A 25,085-nucleotide genomic window follows, 5' to 3' on the forward strand; every position below is an offset into this window, starting at 1 on the left:
CCAAATAGAGTAACAGCCTTCAAAAATCAGAACAGAGTTAGTTGCAGCAAAATTGAACCAGTTCTTTAGACTATGACGTGAAATTCTGGAGAAAACCTACCGAAGTGAGCAAAGATGCCAGGAAGAAAACAGGTCATAGAACCGAAATGTGACACCAGGCCTACAATTGATTTTTCTCTTTTATTGGTTGCTTTAAAAAAATAACAGTGAATGTTGAAAGTAGTCCACACCTTAGAGTCTTAACTCATTCTGCAATAACAGCCTAATAGACCAGGGTTTTCAATCAAAGCCCAAGGCCATCCATAGTTGGAAACGTTACTAAGCAGATAGAGAAGCCTGTGCACATTATCAAATTAAAACCCAGGAAGCAAATGGGAATCGTAACAGCATAACAGTTGACTTTTCCCATTTATCCAGTCCCTGTCCTAGATGTGGACATTGTATGAACAGGTTAGTCTTCTATTCCCATTTTGATTCTCTCTATGATACTGGAGAATTATTGCCTCTGTGCACAGCAGGCTGTTACTGCTAAGAATTCTCCCAAAGAACATACACTCGGATAATTTTTAAGCTCTTAATATCTTAGGAAAATCTCTTATCTCTTCAGTCCAGCTGTCCTTATCAGTGGCTCCCAAACCTGTATGCTGAATGAAATCACCCAGCGTTTTTCTGAAAACATCAGATTCTGAGTCCCAACTTCTCTGAAATTCGTTTTACTGGGTCTGAGATTTACTTTGGGATTTATATTTTCAACAATTATCTCTAAATATTTCTGATGCTGTCAGTCCACAGAAACGTCTTGGGCACCACTGCCAATGGATAGGTGGAGCGTATACATTCAGCTGGTTTGATTATGAACTGTTTGCTGCATTCCACAGATGAGGATCAATGCCACTGACTGACCACCCCAAAATTATTGGACCTATCCAATTGGAAGCTACCTTCCTACCCCTCAACCTGGTTTGGCTCCAAGTAAGGGAAAGTCAAACTTCACACATGAAGAGGAAGAACGCACGGGTAAGTATTGATAAAGCCCAGTGCCTGCGGACCACCAGGAATGCATATGATGTCCAAAGTGTTAGGTTTATTAATGTGCTGCAGCAAAGTGCACCTCCCATTGGGAAGCTTCGGTGTCTCAGTAAGAAGATGCTAGAAGGGGCTTATTGAAGTGTCTGGCCTTATGCCACGTGGCTTTGAGGAACGCTAAAGAAGCAAGGGTTTCTTCTGTAAATGGTCCTGTCAGGAAATGAGTGCAAGTTGATAACTGGATGTTTTCACTTTCAGGTAGGAGAAGAGACTAATGAAGTTGGGTAAGAGTTGTCTTTGCTTCAGAAGCAGAAGCATCCGTGTCAGCCAGGAGAGTGGAATGTTTGGGAATTTGTCAGGAATGCAAATTTTCAGGCCCCAGCCCAGACCTACTGAATTGAAATCTGTGGGGCTGGGACCCAGCAGCGTGTTTGAACAAGCCCTCCAGACAGTGCTGATGCACACCAGAGTTTGAGAACCACTGCCTTAGCCCAACCTACAACAGTAGTCAAAAAAGGTGACAGGGGACACGCCATAAAAATCATGTCAAGAATTCTTGCCCACCAATGCTGGTGATAGGTTACACTGTTTTATATAATAAAACAGGGACCGTGGCTAGTATAGGGAATAGTCTATAGAGATGGTATAAGGAGTTTGAGAGAAATATTCAGGAACATTTGAAGGTAAACATTCTTCATTAATGTTACTCTGTTTCCCTGGGTCTCCAAAACATTTTTTTTTTTTTTTTTAGAAAACTTGATCCTGTCTCACGTTTAGATACTTGATGCGACAGGAATCTGAGAAGAAAAATGGGGAGACGTTTTTTCATCTTGTAAGGTCAAATAGTTCCTGACCTTGAGGAAGTAACTCTCTCCAGCTTCTCTTCTATTTTTCATTCTTAGAAATCAACCCTAATTCTTCTCAACTTGGCAAAAATAAATTTTCCGGAGACTGTGAAGTCCAAGTGAGTTTCATACCGTCATCATCTTGTGAACTGGGCATGAGAAGGGGCAGACATAGAATATACTTAAGACTCTCGCAACATTTTTCAATATGTTGTGTGGTAGATATTTTTCCAAATATGAACCTAAATGTACCAGCTCTATTTATTCGTTAGATACCCGCTAATGTAAAATGCTACTTTTCAAAATGCAATGTGATAACTAAAACATGGTGCGGTGTGTATAGAAATTCTGTGTACTATTTTGCAATTTTTTTGTGAATTGGGTGGGGAACTGACCATTAGCCCTATTGCAGCCCTGGAGCTGGGCATCCCACACACATGACTTTAGTTCTTACACTCTCTGCTCTCTTCGTTTCACCTATTTTCATATTTCCCTAACAGGAACAACATTTTTAATTAATGCAGCTTTATATCTTTTAATAACTCATAGGTCATGGCATTAAAAATTTTCCTTTTTTTCTGAATCTCAGTTGAGCATGCCTTTCTTTAATACTAAATGTGTTGAATGCCAGAAAATATCCCTCAAGTGGTCAATTCAGATACTAAATCTCTTATAACTGATTTTGATTTTTACATATTGACTTGTTCTGAGAAAACTACTGGCAAATTGTACTAACCATCTATAAATGCATAATTAGCTTTAAGTCAACATCATGGTCACATGAACTATCAGCCACTCAAAGTCTTGGCTGCCCAAGTTAAATACACATATTTCTATGAAGCCCAGATCTCTGTGGTATAAAGAAAATGTCCAAATCGCCATTCTAGTGTGTGTTTTACTAGCTGAATTTCACAAATTATCGGAATAACAGTAAATGGATTTGCTCTGACTTAGTGAGGCTCTCAAACAGGTGTGGAAATGGGAATGCAACACTCTCTTTAAAGGTTTGAAATCCTTTCTAATATTTTAATATCTTTTCATGCTTGGTGATTCTCAAACTTGACCATACATTAGAAACACTTGGAAGGCTGTACAAAATGTACTTATACCTGGGTCTCTGATGAATCAGAATCTCTGAGGTTAGAGCCCTATTGTCTATATAGTTTAACTTGTCAAATGATTCTAATATACAAGGGTGGTTGAGAACCATCACAAATGGCTCCCAGGGTTTCCTCTCAATCATCTGGCTAGCAGGCCAGATCACTGGAATCCTAGTTCATTTTCGAAGGAAAAGGGAGCACATACAGAATAAGTATCCAAATCACTAGGAGAACGGGAGGTTCGGAGAGATTTTAATAGTTAAAACTATTTCCAAAAGAGGGCCTGTGAGTCTGCACTGAGGATACTATGCTTCTCTCTCCTTCCACCCACCCCCTAAAAGTTCCTCAATCTAGAAGCCCACAGATGTATAAGTATTTGGCTTAATTCAGTAGGTAAACAGGTGAAAACAGATGTTCTTTTCTGGCCCAATACATGAAGTCTCTGATATTTCACCAGATTCTTTTACCATATTGATTAACTCTATTCATTTTACTAGTTTTTAATATAGTTGTTGTTTTACTCAATTGGTTAACAATGAATATTTTTGGTAAGAGAATAGCAGACAGCAGAACAGGGAGACCGTGAACACGAAAAGCAACACATACATGAAAAATAATGACAGAAAGGACAGAATGTGGGACAGGAAGGCAGAGCTGTATTCATCCATAGTTTTTCGAGAAGCGACCCGATAACAGGAGAACAGTTACTTCCTACTAGGTTTGAACAATTGCGTTGATTTCCCAAGCATTCTGTTGCAATGCACCCATCATCTCGATATGTAGGAAGACAAGCATCCCCAAGGAAGGTGTTTCTTTAGTTCCAAATCTCTAGAGAAAGGTCTTGGGCACAGAATATTCAGTTTCAGGCATCTCTTTCCATTTTCCTTAGTGACATTTTCTATATTTTATGGCAGGGGATAGCTAATTCTTTTGATCTCCTCGCAAACGTTACTGCCTATGGAACTGCTGGAGACAAAGAAGAAACGGCTGTGGTGCTAACTCTGCGTCTTCAGGGTGTTCAATCAGCAGCATACGGTGCAGCTCAGAAACAAACCACAGAGCGGAAACGGAGGGTAGAGACACAGTTTATGGGTAAGCCCACACCGGTCACTCTTCCTCACAAGGCATCTGCTTGGATGAATGTGTTTCAAAATGGGTTGTCTCTGCAAAAAAAATTCATGGACCACAATGAAAATAAGACCCTTTCAGAACCTACACAGGCCAGGAGTCATGAAGTTTCCACAGAGTGTTATTGAATAAAGTAACTTGTGTCCTAGAATAATGAAATCATGGGTGGAAAGATTGCGACTGGTCACTCTCAGTCTAACCACATATTGAACATTCTTTTTGGGTATTTTCCAGGTTTGTATTTCAATGGGCACTTGTCCTTCAGCTGCTAAGCTGGAGGACTTATAACTTATCTAGTGCATGGTTTCTTGACTTTGGCAATACTGATATTTGGGGCTGGTTCATTCATTGTTGTGGGGACTGCCTTGTCTATTATAAAATGATTAGCAGCAAACCTGGTATCCAGATGCCAGAACCTCACTCTGACATCATGACAAACCAAAATATCACCAGATATTACCAAATGTCCCCTGGCGGGTACAAATCACCCCTGGTTCAGAACCACTTATGTGGAGAAATAAGATGTAAGTGCATGAAATAGTAACCATACATGGCAGACATAATCAGTGTAAAATGACTATATTTCCCAGAGATTGGAAATCTTACTTTCAGGCAGGGTTGCCAAAGAAACGCTTCAAAGAGGTAAGAATCAAGGATGTGGTCAAGAAGGGAGAAGAGAAGGAAATACCATAAAAAATAAACTGACCCATCATGCAGTGATTGATGGAAGGATATCTGCATAAATAAGTGATGAAAGCAATATAGCAAAATGTTAGCAATTGTAGAATGTGGGTGGTGGGTATTTGGGTGTTTAGTGTGCAATCTGCTTGACCATTTGTGATAAATTGTTGGGAAGATATTTTTTTAAATAAGGCAAAATACCAGTGAAAGAAAGCCAATTGTAAAAGTTACTGCCCTCAAGGCATGATGACATGTGACTGTAAGATAAGTGCACAAATAACAACTCCTTGACAGCAAGTCTAAAGCATTCTGGAACTAGGACTATACCACTGTACCATATTTCCAAGGTGAAGCACATAGTTCAAGAGCTTTCACCCAACTTTAACCAATTTGGTCCTCATGACAGTCCTGTAGAGTGAGCAAGGAAGGTGCTGCATTTTATGGATGAGGGAATGGATTCAAAGAGGTTGAGATTTAATCACTATGTGATATATGAATAAAAAGGCAAATTATGATTATTAATAATTCAATCCATTTTATTGCAAAGTAGTTTTCTGTTATATGACCATACCATAGTTTATCTCTTTTATTGATGGACGCCTGAGCTGTTTTCAATTTTGGCACTATTGTGAATGAAACTCCTACAAGCATTCTTGTACAAGGCTTTTTGTGGACCTAAATTTTTGTTGCTCTTGGATGTATACCTAGGAGTGGAATTGCTGGGTTTCAGTTAAGAAACTGCCTAACAGTTTTTTAAGGTGATTGTACCATTTTACACACCAAAATATGAGAGTTCCAGTTGTTTCTCATCTTCACCAACACTTGGTGTTGTCGGTCTTTTTCATTTTAACCATCCTAATGGGTGTGTGGAAGTATCTCATGGGGTTAATTTGCATTTTACTGATGACTTATGATGTTGAGAACTTTTTCATGTGTTCACTGGCCATTTCTTCTTTGTTCACTGTCTACTCAAGTTTTTTGTCCTTTTAAAAAAGTTGGATTGTCTGTTTATTATTGAGTTGTAGAAGTTCTTTATATATTCATGACACAAGCCTTTTGTCAGATACATGTGTTGAGAATATTTTCCCCAATCTGTAGCTTGCCTATTCATTTTCTTGATGAGTAAGTGTTGAATCCTGGATCCTAGGAAAGAGCTTGCAAATAGATCGACTCTCCCTTATTCAACTTATGTTCCAGTCCTCTTGATCAAGCACCCTAGACTCCAGTCTCACACACGCTCTCCTGACTTATGCTGGTCCATGCTGGGTAGGTTTTGTAGCTCCCTGGGGCATAGTCCCTTTGCTCCCTTGTCAGCCTCAATGTGTCAGCAGCTGGGTTATGTTGTGACTTAATCCTAATTTTGAGATTAAATCACAGTTGTAGGGATTAAAGTCCTGGTGGCCAGGAAGGGCAGATCCTGAATATCCACACCCCACTGAGATGGAGGTGGGTGGGTGAACATTGTCTTGTGGGGAAGCAGCCTCTGCATCATCTCCAAGCAAGTGGGAGACAGGAGGTTAGTGCATAATGGAAAGGAGTGGGCTACCTTTGGAGGCTCAGAGGGTTCAGGGGAATCTGGGGATTCAGGATCTTCAGGGACATCAATCTAGATAACTCCATCCATCTTTTTCCCAACCGGGCCCTGACCTTGGTACAGCAGACCTACCTTTGTTGGGAATTTGTCCTTCTTTGGAGTTTGGCTGTTCTGACCATTGAGTCTTGGGCCTGGTCCCCAGTTTCTCTGCCTTCCCACAGAGGAGATGAGAGCCTGTTTGTATACTGCCAAGGTGGCTATGGTGGTTTTAAGATATGTCCACAAATTCTTTGATATTCTTCCCTTCAAAAGGTGGAGCCTAATTCCCCTCTCCTTGAGTGTGGGCAAAACTTGACTACTCACTCCTAACAAATAGAAGAAAGTACAAGTGATGTTGTACATTTCAGAAACTGGGTCAGAAAAGGCACTGAGGTGTCTTCCTTGCTCCCTCTTGGATTTCTTGCTCAGGAAGAAGTCAGCTGACATGTCATGAGGAAACTCAGGCAACAGATGGAGAAATCCTTGAGGTGAAGAACCGAGGCCTCGTGCCAACAGCCACATGAGTGATTTTAGAAGCAGATCCTTCAGCCTCAATCAAGTCTTCAGATGACTGTAGCCTCAGCTGATATCTTTTATTGTTGTTGTTGTGTGTGTTGATTGTGGAGTGTTGGTTAGAAGTAAGCTTGTTTTACTAATAGAGGCAATTCTCACTTTAAAGAACATTTTTTTGATGCACAGATAAAAGGAGGGCATGTTGGGAGAATAAAAAAATAGTAGAGTAAAGATAGACTTTGAAATACTGGACACCAGAGATGTTCTAGAATGATAAACTCAAAGATGATGGTACATTGTACAATAAAACAGGGGTCAGCAAACCATGGCCATTGGGTTGACAACCTGTTTTTTTTTTAAATAAACTCCAGATGTTACAATGTTATTACGGTGGTAGAGTTTTTATTTTATAACTTTTTTGAGATATCTGTCACATACCATACGATTCACCCACTTAAAGTACACAGTGCAGTAGTTTTTAGTATATTTACAGTTTTATAACCATCACTACAGTCTAATTTTAGAACATTTTCAACACCGCAAAATGAAACCCCGAGCACATTAGCATCTCTCCCCATTCCTGCTCCATCACTTGACCCAGCCCCAAGCAACCACTGTTCCGTCTCTAAGGATTTACTATTCTAGACCTCTGCTCATTGAGTTCTGCAGATCTTCCAAATGTTGACACATTTCATTATACGAAAACAAAACAAAACAAAATAGCATACAGTGCTTAACACTACCCCCGACCTATCAGAAAAGTCTTACATAGTGGAAAGCTGTCAAGCTCTTTGTATCAAGTGTAAGTTTTCCATAATTTTGGCTGAGAGCTTGAATTTTGTCATTGTCAACAAATACTGTCAGTTGTTTTCCTTGAAGTGATAGGCTCTTGGAGGTAATTTTTGAGAAAATGTGTGCCAAATACCCAAAACTGAATAACCTCAGTTTGTCAGTCGTTCTTTTAAGTAAAAATGACGTTCTATCAAGAGTGGCTAGGTCAGCTCAGATTGTCACACAAGTGCTTCTCCTCAAGACAGCCATTGTCCTTCAGTGCGTAACAGAAGTGCTTCCCGCCTACTTCCCATTTCATCACATACTACGTATTATATCAAAATATTAAAAAGAGGTATATTCAAGGTCAAGATTTAATAAAGTTAATAACATATGGGCCGGCCCCGTAGCATAGCGGTTAAGTGCTCGTGCTCCGCTGCTGGCGGCCCGGGTTCGGATCCCGGGCGCGCACTGAGGCACCGCTTCTCCGGCCATGCTGAGGCCGCGTCCCACATACAGCAACTAGAAGGATGTGCAACTATGACATACAACTATCTACTGGGGCTTTGGGGGAAAAATAAATAAAATTTAAAAAAAAATAATATTACTGCTCCATCAAGAACGTTGTTTAGGGGCCGGCCCCGGGCGCAAGCGGTTAAGTGAGCGCGCTCCGCTGCGGCGGCCCGGGGTTCGCCAGTTTGGATCCTGGCACGCACCGACGCACTGCTTGTCGAGCCATGCTGTGGCAGCATCCCATATAAAGTAGAGGAAGATGGGCACGGATGTTAGCCCGGGGCTGATCTTCCTCCAACAAAAAAGAATGTTCTTTAGTAAAACTGGCTTTTTTTTTTTTTTTCCAGCGTGAGGTCATGCCTGTGAAGACTATGATGACTCTAATATAGTTTGGTGCAACCACCTTGATTTGTGCTGAGGCGTCATCTCTCTTCAGTCATATCTGCTCCCCTCCACCTGGGGGCAGATGACCTCTGTCCCAGCTTCCAGTGGGACAGATAAGTTTTACCTGTTTCTGAACTTCATATAAATGGAATCATAGAGCATATACTTTTTCGTGCCCGGCTTCTTTCACACAACATTATGTTTGTGAGATTCATACGTGTGTATGGCTACGGTTTGTTCTCATTGCTATTTGTATTTTCCTTGTAGAAATATCTGTCCCTTCTGTTGTAGATAGATATTTGGGTTATGCCCATGTTTTTGTTTTTGACTCGTGTGAGTAGTGCTGCTCTGAGTACTGTACCTGTCTTTGATGAACATATGTGCATGTTTCTCTTGGTATTTACCTAGGAGTAGAATTGCTAGGTTGTCAAGTATGTGTATTTCAGCTTAGCAACTGCTGCTGGTTGGTTTTCTATGATGTTATGTTTTTGAAATCATGAAATTAGATTGGACAAACAACTGTGATTTATATATAACAAAATAAAAGATGGGAAAATGTGTACTAGATTGGAGAGGCAGTTTGGGGCCACACTCTTCGGAGCCTGAATGCCATGTGAAGGCAGAGTGGGCTGGGTGGTACAGTGAAGATGGGGCTAGGTTGAATCCAATCCTTACATTCTGTGTTACCTTGGCCAAATTACTTAACCTTCTTCAACATTAGTTTCCTCCTCAGTAAAACGGGGATAGTACCCACCTAAAAGTGTTGTTTAGAAGATGAAATAAATAATGTATGAAAACTGCTTAGAAGAGGGCCTGGTACTTAAGACATCCCCCAAAGTATTAGTTTCTTTCCTCCCAAAGGATTTTATTTGGAAATATTAGGAGATATTGATAATATTTGAGCAGGAAGATACATCATTAACTGTTCTATCCTTTAAAGTGTTTAATAAACTAAAGGTAAGTCTGAGACTGAAGTGTTGGAGTTGCAATCCCCTAGTTTTCTGCTGGCGGGTATATTTTATGCCTGGCACAGAATGGGAGTGAGTGCATTTTGAGCTTCATTCTCAAGATATTGTTCTACGGAATGCACAGACCTGCCCATAGATCTACAGGGTTTTGAAGAGTAGAAATAACTTATTGTCATCACATAGCAAAAGCATTTTGGCGTTCTTCTTTCTGTAGCATCTGCCCCAGAGGATGAAGACCTAAAAGGTAAAGAGGAGAGACCAAGATGCAAATAATCGGTCTTTGTCTCAGCTGTAAAGAGGTGACCATTGCTGTCATAGCCAAAGAAAGGCAAGGCCAAAGGAGCTGAAGTCCCAAAGTCTTAGGACCTAATAGCATGAGCAGTGACGTCAGATATAAGGAGAAGGTAAGGAACAGCATCAGATGAACCTGACTGGAACAAAGGGAGGTGGCCTGGAGATGCTGGTGTTTTGTCTGGATGTAAGGGAGGAGGGAGCAGAGTGGAGGGCACCTCCTGCTTTCCCAGTGGACACAGGCTGAGTAAAGACTTGTCTTCTTCAGTCTCATCATAAATGTGTCAGCCTGTGATTTAGTTATCTGTGGTCTCTTCCAATTAAACAAGATATGTGCAGCCATGACCATCCTGGAGATGCTCATCCAGAAACTGTTGTTGGAGGATAACTGTTCACAAAGCTTATGTAAAAAAAAAATGAGAGCTCCCTATAGGGAGGCTGAGTGGATTAGTGACAGCTTCCTCTCATCCTTCAGTCTCACACCATGCCAGAATAATCTTCCTAAAGTACCACATTGATCATGGGAAGCCCTACATCGAATGCTTAAGTGGCTCTCATTGCCTATAAAATCAGTCAGACTTCTCACCCTGGCATTCGTGGTCCTCGCTGAGTGACCTCATTCTGTTGTGAGCCTTCTTTCTGATGACTCAGTAAACCATACTTTCTTCTTTAGCAAAACTAGTTTACTTGAGCTTTTATGACTTTTTAATTCTTTGTGCTTTTATAAATCCTCCTCATTCTTCAGGGGCCAATTCAAATTTATTTTCTGTCTTCCCTGAAGTTTTTTCTTTCCAGTCCAGCTTCCAGTATTTTCCTTCCTGTGAATTTCTGTAGCAAATAATTTGTTCATATTTAATTTGGCAACTAATCTTGTGCCATCTCGTGATGATATTTTATGGTGGACTGTTGTTTACACCTTTTTCTCTTTGCTTACATTTTCATTGTTTTAGTTTTTTCTCCAACCAATTCATGAGCTCCTTAAGCCAGAGTCCCTGTTATCAAGTTACTTTTTAAAAGAATGAGGTTACTTTTTATGTCTCACTATATCAAGCTAATGATTTACAAGTAATAGGCCCTTAATGAGAGTTTCTGTGTGTGTGTGATTATATGTGTCTTTTGACAGTAAAAATGAAGATAAATAAAACTATATGCCAGAAAACATCAAGGATATCTTACAAAACCAAAGATTTTCATAAGAAAAACAGAACTGAATTTTCCTGGAGCCAGACATGATGAGATGTTGCACAGAACTGAGGATGCCACGTCTACTGTGCAGAGACTGGATTGTTGGAGGCAAGTGTGGAAGCAGAGAGATGAGTGAAGAGGCTGTTTCACTCATCCAGGGGAGAGAGAATTGTAGCATATGCCACTGTGTTAGCAGCGGAACTGCAGAGAAGTTGATAGACTTGATGTGTAATTTTTGACAATACAAGTGATAGAAGTTGTTGATAGATTAAATGTTTGGGGAGAGGTAAAATCAAGGAGATGAGAGAAAAATCAGGGATGACTTTTGGAGGTGGTCAACGTTGTAGAAAGAAAAGTAGGAAAGTGTCGGGTCATGAAAGTTGAATATAGCCAGGAAATCAGCTAAGATGAAGAGAAGAGCATCTATTGGATTTAGCAACGTGGAGCCCAGTGGCGATCTTAGCAGAAGATTTTGGGTGTGTTGTAGGAACAGAATACACATCACTGTGTGTTGAATAGTGCATGAAGACTGGGAGGGGAAGAAGTGTAGACATGGTGATGAGAGTCTTTGGAGAAGCTTGTCAGTGAAGGAGAGCAGAGAGAGAGCCATCACTGAAGGAAGCCAGAAGGTCAAGGAAGCAGGAGATAAGACAGGCTTACTAAGCAAGTCGGTATTCTGTGTCAAGGACCCCTTGTGGGCAGTGTCAGCAGAAACATGTGGACTGATGATGAGTAACGATGGTTTCTCCACCTTTGTCCTCCATGCAGATACATACCATGGCTCCACAGAAGCCCCCAGTTGAGGACACGGTCCCAGGGCCAGGGTGGACTCAGCCTCTGAATTGAAGGAGATTATTTCTGACACCTAGAGAATGGGGGATCCTAATAGATTTTAAGGTCCCAAAGGAAAAAGGCAATGGCATGGTTTGCCACCTGAGCGTGTGCACTGAAATTTGAAACCATTACACTTCTGTGGTGTTCCCAGTGGTATTCTTCTGTTATTTCTGCTGCCTGGACTTCTCCCCAACTTACATCGCCCCATCTCCACTTTCTGTCATTCAAGAGTCAGCTCAGTGGCCCCAACTTCTGGGGTGAGAGTACCCCTCCATGCTCCGGTGGCACCTGGGTGCCCACTTCCATCCGACTTACTGTGTTGGGTTGGGATGGCACCCACCTGTCTCCCGGTGTGCATTCTCTTTCTCTCTATGCCCCATCACGAGCCTGAAACCTGGAAGCAGAGCAGCTGAAACACAGTTGACATCTGGCAGTTAGGAAGGAGCCCAAACTCCCGAGTCATATTTGAGCGCCACCATTTCTTGACTGTGTGGCCTCAAGCACATTATTTAACTTCTCTGTGTTTTGTTCTTCATCTGTAAAATGGGGGATACTAAAAGCACTTACCTCATAACACTGTTGTGAGGATTAAATGAAATAATACCTATAAAGCAGTAACAGTACCAGGCATATAGTAAGCGCTCAATAAATGTTGCTATCATTATTAAGACATGGTAGATATTGATACATTTTTTATTGAAAGAATAAGTGAGTAAAGGGAAGAATAAAATCTGATGTGAAAGGAACCAGAACATGTGTCAGCCTGTTTTTCAATGCCTCTTCTGCCAGGCCAACTTGAGTCTATCTGTGGTGAATTGCATAAGTTCTCTGAGCCAATTTTCAGGCCATGTACAAGGAGGAGTGAGGACAGACAAGCAGTGGTTTCCTGGGGGTGCCTGGAACCTGACAGAGCCGTCTGGCCAGTCTGATCAATGAGGATCAAAGGAAGGCTGCCTCTCCATGAGAAGGACAGTATTACTCATGACCTCTCCCCGCTCTCTCACTCCTGGTACCTCCCAAATTAAGTATCTATGTACAAGACCTTGTCTCCAGCTCTGCCTTTATTGATAAAGCTGAGACACAGATTGATAAAGGACAAGTATGTAAATATGATTGTGTTAATCAGCGTTCTCTAGAGAAACAGAACCACTAGGAGACATAGGAGTGCCATGATCTTCCATCTGCAAGCTGGAGACTCAGGAAGGCTGGCGGTGTAGTTCCAGTCTGAGTCCACAGGCCTGAGAATCAGGAACAACAATGGTATAAGTTCCAGTTCAAGGGCGGGAGAAGACTGATGTCCCAGCTCAAACCTTCAGGCAGAGAGAGAGAGAGAGACAGAGAATTCAACTTTCCTCAGCATTTTTGTTCTATTCAGGCCCTCAGTGGGTTGGATGAGGCCCACACACAACAGGGAGGGCAATCTGCTTTACTCAGCCCACTAGTTCAACTGCTCATCTCTTCCAGAAACACTTTTACAGACACCCTCAGAAATAACGTTTAGCCAGCGATCTGGGCACCTCATGACCTGGTCAAGTTGACCTATTTAACAGCCTAACTAATGATCACAATTATTAATATAGTTATGGGATATTTATGTATTTATGAAATGTGTATACCGCTTTCAACTGTTCTTTGATAAGCAGGACTGTCTTCTGATATGAGTTTGTGGCCTTTCTGATTTCTTGGTTTTAAATAGCTGTTCTTTTACAAACTGGCAATGATGATAGATAGTAATCTCTTAAAAAATCTTGACTTGTCAAAATTAAAAAATCCATAACCCTACTTGGGTCTCTTGTATTTCTAAAACATTTAACTTTGAAGGGCTATCCAAAAGACAGAACTCTTGGTTTGAGATTTGGGGGCCAAAGGGTATGGTGATGGACCCTGCGATGAGAAGCAGAGCCATGAGGTGGTGATGCTGGCCCGTCAATTTTGTGGCTCTTGTTCGTGGAGAAACAGGCTAAAACAGCTTCAAAGCTGGTTTTGGCCAATGAAGAGGTAGATTTAGAGTGACAACTGGGCTTTTCCGTTTTATTTTCAAGACCTGGTTGGTTTTATATCTTGGCTGTATCCTGGCAAATACTTGCACTTTTGTCCCAAGGTTTGCATGGCAAAGATGGTCCTACAGCAAAATATCAGCTCCCCTAATGTATGAAAAATGTCTGCTCATGTTAGCCAAGCTCAATTGTCCCCCACCTATGCTGACATTTTCCTGTGGATGTTCTGATTTCTTAGTTACTTTGGGGTAGCTGAAATTCTCTAGTAGGAAAGAATGAACTTAATTAGTCTTATGTATTTTAATTTTTCATTATACAAATAATATATGAAGCAGTACCTTTGTAAAACATTAATTAATTAAAAGTTATATATGGATCAAGCTAAAGGCTCCTTTAACCACAGCCCCACATATATCTGTCGCTGTAGAAAAAATATTCTTTTCTTTTTGTTTTGTGTGTTTAAAGAAAATGGTATAATATGCACCTCATTCTGCAGCCTCCTCTTTTCACCCAAAACTATATGGGAGATACTTCTGTAACAATTTGCTTGGATCTGCTCCATTCTTTGTCACTCTGACATGTTACTATGAATAAACTACGTCTTGTTGAACCATTCTTCTTTTGGTGCACGTTTGGGTTGTCCCCATTTTTTGCTATTACAATATTATGAAGAATATTCTTATACATGTTTCTTTTTGCATCTGTGTGAAGGTATCTCCTGGGCAGATACTAATAAACAGAACTGCTGAGTCATAGAAAATGCTCATTTGAGAAATTCAACAGGTATTTTCAATTTGTTCTCCAAAAGTTGTGCTTCAGTACTGTATGAGTGGATTCATTTTTCCATGTAACCAACACCTGAAACAAACTTTGTAAGTGTTTGTCAATCTGATATCTAAGGCATGTCTCTTTGTTGATTTATTTTGTATTTCTGTCATCTCTGGGCAGGTTGAACACTTCTTGGTTACTGGCATTTCATATTTCCTCCACTGAGAATTGTTTGGCTGTTCGTGTCCTTTGCCACACTTCCACTGGATGGTTTGTCTCTCATTAGTTTACAGGAGTTCTTCATATAGTCTGCAGAGAAACCCTTGATAACGTGTTGGAGTGTTTTCTTCTGTTTTTTTACTTAATTTACGGTGCCTTTGGTCTTACAAAGTTGTATTTTGCTGTAGTTAGTTTTATGAATCTTGTCAACTAGAGTTCTGCTTTCTGAGTCTCGTTTAGCAAGACTATCTATTATCCAAGATATAAAGATGTTCTATAATCTTTTTAAAACAATCTAATACTTTTAATATTCATTCAACTTTTATTGTTTATTATATTCAGATTTGGAGTTGATTTTTAAGGAGTGGTGTGAGACCAAATAGAATATTTATTAATATTTTGTCAAATGAATATCTGATTGTCCCAAAATAATGTATTGGCTATTACCAGACTTTATGAACATACATAGTGAATAGTTATGTCAAGTGCTGGTAGATCAAGTAAATCACAGACTGACAAACGACTGTAGGACTTAGCAATGTGGTGGTCACTTGTGACCATGGAAAAAAGAGTTGTAGTGGGGTGGTGGGGGTTCATTGGAATGGGTTCAAGAGAGAATGAGAGAAATCAGAGATGGTGAGTACACACAGCCATTCCTGAGGTCAATCAGTTGTTCTTTTAAACCAATCAGAAGATGTTTTTGACATTTTTAACAAATGGTTCAAAACCATGAAACTCTTCATGTAGATTTTAAAGCAGATGAGAAAGCCTTCCATGTTGAAGTTCTGAAGTATGAGTTTCACACACTCATTGTTTTTGGCAACAGAACAGAGTCAATCCTCCTTATTCAGTAATTTGATATTCGTGAATTCACCTAGTCACTAACATTTACAGGTGAATCCAACCCCAACACACACTGTGTTTTCCCTGGTAATTCCTGGACGGGTGCAGAGTGGCAGAAAGTGGGAGTTGCCTGAGGCGCACGTTCCCAGCTGAGGTAGAACAAGGTGACGCTCTTGTTTCAGCTCTCAGGTCAACAAGTGTCCTTTTCCTGGTCTATTAAATGGTACGTTTTTCACCTTTTTTGCTTCTTGCTGCTGTTTTTCCTCTTCGTAATGATCCGCAAACATAGTGCTGAAGTGCTGTGTAGTGTTCCTAAGCACAGGAAGCCTGTGATGGGCCATATGTAGAAAACACTTGCGTTAGATGAGCTTCCTCCAGGCATGGGTTATGGATAGTGATATTGGCTGGGAGTTCAAATAATGTGTCTACAGTCTATACTAAATAAGGTCTTTTCAAAAGAGACAAACGTAAAACAAGGCTATGCGTTGACAGGTTCCCAAACATGTCACGACCAAAGACTGCAGAAACCTAACCTTGTCCTTCCCCTAGGAGCACTGGTTCAGTCTGGCTCATGCAGTGTTTGCTAAAAATTAATAGAATGTAACTCTTCCAAATAGGGAGGATCAATGGTAACATGATGGAGATATTTTCAAACCTCTCTTTTAAAAATGATGTCTAAAAAGCAGGCAGTTTCTCAACTAATGGTTGACTTGTCATCTTTACTTTGAAAGGACAGAGTTTTTAACAGCATCTGCTCAGAAGCATATCTTTGATAGACACATAAAAAAATCTCAGCAAATTGGGGACAACTGTTTTTTGCAAGAGAAAATGTGTATGGAATACATATATTAACTTCAAGACAGTAGTTACCTTTGGGGAGGAAAGAGAGAGGAAGGAGAATGGTGTCTTCCACTGTGTAATATTTCTTAAAAAACGACATCAATAAGGTGTGCTCTGTTAGATCTCAGCAAAGAGTAAATGGTTTCTGTTATCCTATTCTCCTTCTAAGTATATTTAAAATAAATATGTAACTGGAACTGAGATGAAATAACACTAACGTAATAGATGCTATTTGCTGGAGTGCTCCCACCATCTGATGGACAGCTCGTGATGGGTTGGTGATGTCACTGACACCATCTAAAGGTCAGGACACGTTGTTTACCAGCTGTGGAGCTAGAGAAGGCTCGGTCACCAGCAGCAGAGCCAGAGTTACCTCGACCTACAAAGTTAGAGCCACATAGAAGCAGATCCTGCTCCAGCTGTGGACTAGTGAGAGCTCTGGCAGCAGCTCCAGAGCTCAGGTGCAGCCAGCTCCAGAACTAGAGCTCCCCCAGCTCCCACACTCGACCAGCTCCAGAGCCGCAGCCATTCCCATCACTCGCTCCCGCACCACATCTGTCAATAAGGCAGAGCTAGAGTCAGTCTCAGGACCGGAGCCAATTCTAGAAGCAGGTCAGGCACCACCGCCTGAGACAGACCCAGCTCTAGCCCCAGCTCAGGTCCAGCTCCTGAGCCAGTTGCACAGCCAGAGCTGGGGGGATCTCCAGCATCAGCCACAGCAGTGGCTCCGGCACTAGGGCAGCTGCAGCACCACCCACATCGCCAGCAACTAAGGCCTGGCCAGCTCCAGCCCCCACCCAGAGATGTCTTTCCCTTTTCTATGTTTTATGATTTCTTATGTTTTATGTGTTCCAATTTAGATTCAATAAAGTTTAATGTTTTCATCACTTCAAGTTGTACAGTTCAGGGCCGGCCATTAACTACATCCTCTATGCTGTGTACCGTCACCGTTATCTAGTTCCAGATCATTGCTTCAGCCCACCAGAACCCCTGTACCCATGAAGCAGCCATGCCCCCATATCCACTCCCCCACCCCCTGACAAGCACTGATCTGCTTCCTGTCTCTGTGCATTTCCCTGGCCCTGGTGTGGCTGTCCTGAGCACAGCCAACCCTCCTTTGGCCCCTCCCCCCCATGCTGAAGACCCCTGAGGATGCCAATGTGTTCAGTGCCATGAACCCGATGCCTAGTATGACTTTGACCTGAGGAAGCCCGCCGTCACCAAGGGGGTGAAGTCAGGCATGGAGCCAGCTCAACCCTGCTTCACATGAAGAAGAGGGACTCGATATTGCCAAGGGCACCTTCTCCTCATTCCCTAGTGTTGTTTAGCCACAGGGCCACCCTCCCCAGGGTCTGGCTAGCTGGGGAGATGAGCACGTACAGACTAGAGTGACAAAAACCAGGTGGCCATCTTTTCTGTCCAACCAGCTGGCCCAGGCTACCCAGGAGCAGTTTCACCCTGAACCTCTCGTGCTGCAGGCCTGATGCCTGCCAGTCAGCAGGCTGTCCTGGCCTCCCGTGGACCACTGGGAGCCTTAGGTGCCTTCTGCCCTCTAGGGTCCAAAGGACTAGCTGACCTTTGCCAAGGAGTGCTGCCCATGGGCATGAAGCCCTGCCTGCCACTGAGGCACTGCCCTCTGTGCACCTCCCTCACACCTTCCCAGGTGCGGGTCACTTGCATCTGTGACTTCAGGTGTCCCAGAGTCTCCACTCACCCAGGGGGCGTGACCTCTGCAAATGCAGCCCTTCCATCCAGCCTCCAAGCCAACAGGCCCCAACACAGGCTTCAGGACCAGGCACGGCTCCCACTCCAAGTGCTGGGACACCTCAGGTGGGGCCAGGACCTCAGTGGCAGGGACATTGTCCAATGCTCAGTGAGCACTTGGCTGGTTCCTCCAGCTCCAAGGTGGAGGAGAGCAACATGAGTTTTGACCCAGAGTCCCCTGATGGCAAGGAAAAGAAGGTGGCTGCCCTCCCCATTCTCCCTGACAGCCCACTCCCAGTCCCTTCTTGCCCGGGACCAGTGTTCCCCAGCGACACCTACAAAGGGGCCAAGAACCCCAGGAGCTGGATGCCGGCCTGGGGTGTCCTGCCGAGTCCAGAGACTCTGCTGATCATGCCACCCCCACAGTTATGGAAATCAACCGCCCCCTGGGCCCCGATGGTCTCTGGTTTCATCTTGGCCTCCAGCAGCACTTCTTCCTCATCAGCCTCCACCACACCCATGGCAGCTTTGGTCACACACAAGCGTCGTGTCTCAGGCTCTTCAACCACAGCTCCTCGCTGGCCCTCTCCATCCACACGGTGGGCGATGCTGCATCATCCCTGTCCACCTGGAGTAAACAACAGCAACGTGGACAGGAGCGTCTTGTTTAGCCCACTGGTGGGACGTGCCCTTGGTCCCATCACTCAGAGCTCTCTGAGCACAGACCTGTCCTGAATGGCTACTTTGACAAGAAGCCCTCTCTGGGCCCTCCAGGCAGCAGGCCCAGCCCAGGCAGGGAGTAGGCGACCGCCACAGTGCCCACTGTACATGGGAGGAAATGGAGGCAGCCTTCTCATCCTGTTGGTTCTTGGGGATCTGGGCTTGAGTGGAGGTGGATAAGATGTCCACCGAGCTCCCTCCAAATCTAGGATCTAACCGCCTGAGGCTCTGATGAGACTGCTCGTTCAAGTCCAACCAACCTGTAGTGAAGCCCGACTCCTTGCCTGAGTCACGGCCCTGTGTGATCTGGTCCAGACACCGTCCCCAGAGTGCACCCCTCACCGCACCCCACCCTCCCTAAAGCCTTCCTCCCCAAGGACCCTGCCAAGCCCCTGCCCCCTTCAGAGCTCCTAGCCTGCAGTGCCCCTGCCCCGAGCCCCCATCCAGGATGGACTCACCTCTGTGCTGGGCTCACAGGCCACCTCCTCAGGCTCCTGTGCTAGCAGAGCCTTTAGGGTCAGATTGACCTGGGGTCAAACCCATAGCTGGGTCACCTCACAGCCCTGTGACAGGCAAGGTCATGTGGTGTCTTCTCGGAGCCTCAGTTTCCTCCATGAAAAATGGGGTCAGTGACTCTGACCTCAGGAGAGTGTGTTGGGATTCAAGCAGGGAGACGAAGCTGCCCAAAGTGCTTGGACTCAGGAGGTCGCCTGGCTGGGGGAGCCCCAATGCAGGACAAGGCCTCGATGGTCAATGCTGGGCTCAATGCTGGTGAAAATCAAGGATTTCTAGTCCCCTGTTCACGTCTGGACTTGGTCACTTAGAGCAGAGTGACCTTGAATGCTGGGACCACTGGTCATCTGTAAAATGGGGTGCAATCACTCAGCACCCAGTGGGCTCCCTAATAACAGTAACTCCCTCCAATAGTTGCCCAGCTGGGCTCCCTTCAGCTCCTCCTACACCCGCCAGGGCTGCAGGCAGGGACTGGCTGGACCTCATGTGGTAGGGAGGGGGTGTAGAGGAGGAGGGAAAAGGGCAGCCTGGCCTTCTCCCTGCCCAGGGTCTGTGTCCACCACTGTCTTCGTGTCCGCAGGACCAGCCATGCATGGAGCTGGACCCTGGGATGGAGTCTGTGGACCAGGACAGTGAGGTCGGTGTATATTCAGTGACCCTCATGTCCCCAGATGTCCAACCTACCCAACTGTGCACCGTGTGGCCCACCTGGCTTCTGTGGCGTGTTCCTGCGACGTAGGGGATGTGAGGGTCACCGAGCAGTTGGCTGGGGAGGGGACAGACGAAAGCAGCCATGTCAAGGGACCGTTGTGTTACACGTGTGTGCTGCGAGCTGTGTCACCCAGAAGTGCTGTCTGCAGGGCCCCTCTGTGTGCCTGACCACGGACAGGAGGCCTGGTTGCCGCACAGGAGAGAGGCCTGTGAGACCGTGAGGGGATCCCTGCCACACTCATGTGGGCGGAGATCCCAGGCCATGTCCATGCTCATCGGGGCTGATGTTGCTCCGTGTCCAACCCTCACCGGACAGTTGGGAAACTGAGGCCAGGAGAAGCAGGGACAGGCCCTGGGGTCACAAGGTGGGCAGAGTCCAGAGGGGAAGAGAGCATTCCAAGCTCTTAGGCCAGCCTCAGCACTTCCAAGGGGTTTGCTTTGGGAATGAGAGCCCCTAATACCCTGGGGGACCCCTGCCAACGCCCTCCCATGTAGGGCCCTTTGCTATACGCATCCCCACGTGGACACACTCACACACACAAGCATACACACACACTCTGAATGCCCAGCCCGGTCTCAGAAGGGAAGTGCTCACTGGGGAGGTGACAGGAGGAAGGAAGAAAGAGGTTGGAGGCAGCTCTGCCATGGGGCATGGGCATCCGGTCCCCTAACAACATGCCCAGGCCCATAGCATGAAGGGGAGAGATGCCAGACTGGTGGGCAGGGGGTCCCCAAGGTACACAGGGGGATGCAGGGGTTGGGGCCATCCCTAGAGCAGCCTGTAGAGAACCAGGTCTGGCGTCCTGTGGCCACCACTCTGGGCACCGGGAACTAGGATGTGACCCCCTAGGGGGGAGGGGATACAGCAGAGAAGGCTAGATCTTACGCCTCTGTAAATTGGGGTGCATAGATGGGGTGACTCTAAGGGTCCCACAGGCTTGTAGAAGAGTCTATTGACCTTCGTTCTCCATCCATGACCCACTGTTCTCTGAGTCCTTGTAAAATGCATTCCATTCCCTCGAGGTCTTGCTGAGCAGAAGGCAGCCTGAGAGCTTGGGGACTGGAGCCCCGGGCAGTGCAGAACATGGCAGAGCACTGGTCGACTTGTCTGGGGACCAGGGACAAGGCCATCCTTGTCGGAGCCTCGGGGGCCTCCTTTGGAAGTGAGGTGGAGTCATTGCCCTGGCTGGGGCGAGGAGGCCTTGTGAGTCAACGGGACACGCCAGGGCCAGTGGAGGGAAAGCGGGGAGCAAGAGAGGCTTCTGAGGTCCCTCACGTCCCTCCTGGAGCCCACAGGTCCTGCTCCTTTGCTTCCTCGGCCCTGGTGGAACCACTGCCTTGAGGACCCCAAACAAAGAAATGTGTGTGTTTTGCTTTCTGCTTTCCTGCCTGGGGCTGCAAGGCTGGGGCTGACCACCAGGGGTGTCCTGTGTCCACTCATGCTCAATGCAGCAAGTGGAGCAGGGAAGGGACGCCCAGGGCTCGTTCTGGGTGTTCCCCTGTCCAAAGCAACAGGCACCTTTGATTACTGGCATCCACGTCCACAATGGGAGCTGCTCAGAGGCGGGAGGGGACCCTGAGATCCTTTCATGATTCTTTCAGCTACTGTGGCCCCAGCACTCACCCTGAGCAGGGCCCATGTTAGTCCTGAGGGCAGTGCTGAAAGCACCCACATGGTCTCTGTCCTCCAGGAGCTCACAGCCTGGAGGTGGAAAGGACAAAATCATGAACAAATCCATGTGAAAAAGAAGAGAAGGTGCTACAGAGCAATGAAGCAGGGTGCTGGAGGAGGGAGGGCCTGGAGCCCCTAGGTGGGGGTAAAGGGCCCCCCTGGGGACATTTGTGCCCTGAGCAGAAGGACAAGAGGAGCCAGCCCTGCATCTGTCTGCAAACAGCGTGCTGGGGCGAAGCTCAAAGGCACAGAGACTTGGAGGCAGAAGAGGATTTGACGAGAGAGGAGGTGAGAAAAGAGCCAGTGTGGCTAGAGTGAGCTGGGGAGGAGAGAAGTGAGGGAGAGAGGATGGCAGGGCCAGACCCAGGCCTGGAAGGAGGTACTAGCTGTCTATGCTGGGTGACAGCATTAGCCTCACTTAGCACTTACGAGACCTATCATTGAGCATCTGACAGTGTCTCTACCAGGGTCCAGGCTCAGGTCAGCTGGGAGGCTCCCCGTCAAGGTCTAGCAGGAGGCTGGGGCTGTGTTCTCAACTGAAGCTCGATAGAGGCAGGAGCCATCTCGGAGATCATTCGCAAGTATCAGGGCAGTGGTAGGATTCAGTTTGGATGGGGGGGTTTCAGGCCTTTTCTGTCTGTGGGCCGGGACCCTCTGCCAGTTCTTTGCACTAGGGGGTGTCATAGGGAAGGAAGCTCATAATATCTGATATGGCTTCTCCTGAATAGTGGATCAGAGAGACAGAAAGAGGGAGAGAAAGAGAGACAGTGACACACAGAGATAGAAGGATGGGGAGGAGAGACAAAGAGAGTAGACACAGACAGAGACAGGGAGACAAAGAGAGAGACAGAGAGACAGGGAGAGACCATGAGAGATACAGACAGCCAGAGACACAGAGACAGAGAGAGACAGAGAGAGAGAGACAGAGACAGAGAGATAGAATGAACACAGGAGAGACAGAACCACACAGAAGTCACAGACTTTTCATTAAGCTGACCGTGGAAGTGACATCCCATCACTCGGCCCTATTCTATTGGTTAGAAGCCAGCCGCAAAGTCCATTCTCATAGAGGAGCGGGGATTACATAGGATGTGTGCCTAGGAAGTGGGAACGCTAGGAGCCGTTGTGGGGGCTGCCCACCACATAGGCTGAGATGACCACCACTCAGGCACTTGGACCTGAGTCTAAACATAACAGGAGGCCCTGGAGGGTTGCGAGCCAGAAGGAGATGATGTCTGAACGTGATTTCATTTCAACCCTCCCTAGGAACACTGGGAAACAGGCAAGAGGGGAAGTGCCTCTCCCAGACGCCCAGCAGACCCAAGCCTCTTTGCGTTGTATTCTCTGCCACAGCCAGCCCTTTCTGTAATCCTTGCACTGCCAAGTCTGTGCAGGAGCTACGTGTGGGAGCAGCCCACGGGATTCACAGCCTCTGAAGGGATCTCTAGGTCTATACACCTGATGACATCCCTAGGAAGTAGATGCTAGAATGACCCCCACTACAGAGAGGGACATGAACACAGGAGAGACCCTGAGAGGGGAGGCCCTGAGAGGTGCAGGGTTGTCCAGGGTGACATCACTGGCAAGAAGCAGGAGCGGGACTGAATTCAACTCTGTGTCCTCAAAGCTGGGGCCCTGGTTGCGTCCAGACCTCCCCAGAGGCTGTGGGGTGGACTGTGTCGGTGTGACTGTGTCTGGACAGGGTATGGAGATGGAGAGTGAGCAGTCAGCAGCCCGGGGGGCCCTTAGGAAGGTCTTGTGTGAGGAGGAAGCTTAGGTAAGGAGATCCCAGGAAGTGACCTCACAGAGCCCAATAGAACTTGGAACCCTGGTAACTAGGCACCCACATCCTAAACACAGCCCCCAAGCGAGCTCACTTCTCTAGCAACATGTTTAGTTGCTGCTTCCCAATGACCAGGGGCCGGAGCCCCAGGAAAGCCCCCAAAGACCGATGCAGATGCTGGTGCCCCTCTCGCGGCCGACGGCTCTGGTCGTTTACCCGGAGGGACGGAAAGGTAACACCGGGAGGCCCAGGGAAGGCCATTCCAAACCAGACTACCACTGTGGTCCCATCTGGGCAGCCCTACATCCCCTCCCCATGTGTGCCTGGATGGGCGGGTTCATGTGGGTAGACCACCGTGAGCAGGAGCAGTCGGTGAGGTGTTAGAAGCCTTGGGGGGTCGGTCAGGTTCAAAGCCCAGGTCAAGGCCGGCTGGGTGGGATGTGGAGTGCGGGGTGGTGCCCTTCTGCCTGAGGTTTATCCCAAGCCCCTGAGGTGTAGGTCTTTCCTCAGGGGTGGAATAATGTGCAGACACAGGTGTGTGCCTGATCTGGGAGAATTAGGACCAGAGGGCAGAAGAGCAGCAGGGACAGCTGGGCAGGGCTCTGATGCCTCTGGGACGGAGCCAGTCACTGTCTTTGCAGAGCTCCACGAAGAAGATCAGTGTGGAGCTGGCGGAAGGGGATATTCCATCCATCTCCCCGATGGAGGCGCCGGTGTCCCACAGGCCTGGACCAGCAGCTACCGGGAGACGGTCTGCAGTGACAGTGATAAAACCCTCAGAGCCACCAGAAGACCCAGCTTCAATCCCGGGAAAACCATCATACCCACCATGTCCTGCAGCAGCGCAGGAGGCAGCTGAGGCCACAGCCTCCGTGCAGGGAGCGCCATCCCCTGCAGAGTCTCCTGTAGCATACCAGGAGGCAGAAGAGGCCCAAACCTCTGTGCAGGGAGGGCCATCCCCTGCACAGCCTCCTGCAGGAGACGAGGAGGCAGCTGAGACCCCTGCCTCCGTGCTGGGACAGACATCTCCTGCACAGACTCCCGCAGGACTCCAAGAGGCAGCTGAGGCCTCAGCCTCTGTGCAGGGAGAGCCATCCCCTGCACAGGCTCCTGCAGGAGAACAGGAGGCAGCTGAGGCCCCAGCCTCTGTGCAGGGAGAGCCATCCCCTGCACAGTCTCCTGCAGGAGAACAGGAGGCAGCTGAGGCCCCAGCCTCTGTGCAGGGAGAGCCATCCCCTGCACTCTCTCTGGCAGGAGACCAGGAGGCAGCTGAGGCCCCAGCCTCTGTGCAGGGAGAGCTATACCCTGCACAGTCTCCTGCAGGAGACCAGGAGGCAGCTGAGGCCCCAGCCTCTGTGCAGGGAGAGCCATCCCCTGCACAGCCTCCTGCAGGAGAACAGGAGGCAGCTGAGGCCCCAGCCTCTGTGCAGGGAGAGCCATCCCCTGCACAGGCTCCTGCAGGAGAACAGGAGGCAGCTGAGGGCCCAGCCTCTGTGCAGGGAG

General features: G+C 46.5%; 1 long non-coding RNA gene across 1 annotated transcript; it reads left to right on the forward strand.

Moving 5' to 3' along the window:
* Positions 1-946: 946 nt before the first annotated feature.
* Positions 947-3,958, forward strand: LOC131394640 (uncharacterized). The gene is made up of 3 exons (XR_009216203.1): positions 947-1,017; positions 1,929-1,990; positions 3,886-3,958. It is a non-coding gene; the product is annotated as an uncharacterized LOC131394640 (long non-coding RNA).
* The last annotated feature ends 21,127 nt before the right edge of the window (positions 3,959-25,085 follow it).

Source organism: Diceros bicornis, chromosome 30 (assembly GCF_020826845.1).
Source record: "Diceros bicornis minor isolate mBicDic1 chromosome 30, mDicBic1.mat.cur, whole genome shotgun sequence".
Classification (NCBI taxonomy): domain Eukaryota; kingdom Metazoa; phylum Chordata; class Mammalia; order Perissodactyla; family Rhinocerotidae; genus Diceros; species Diceros bicornis.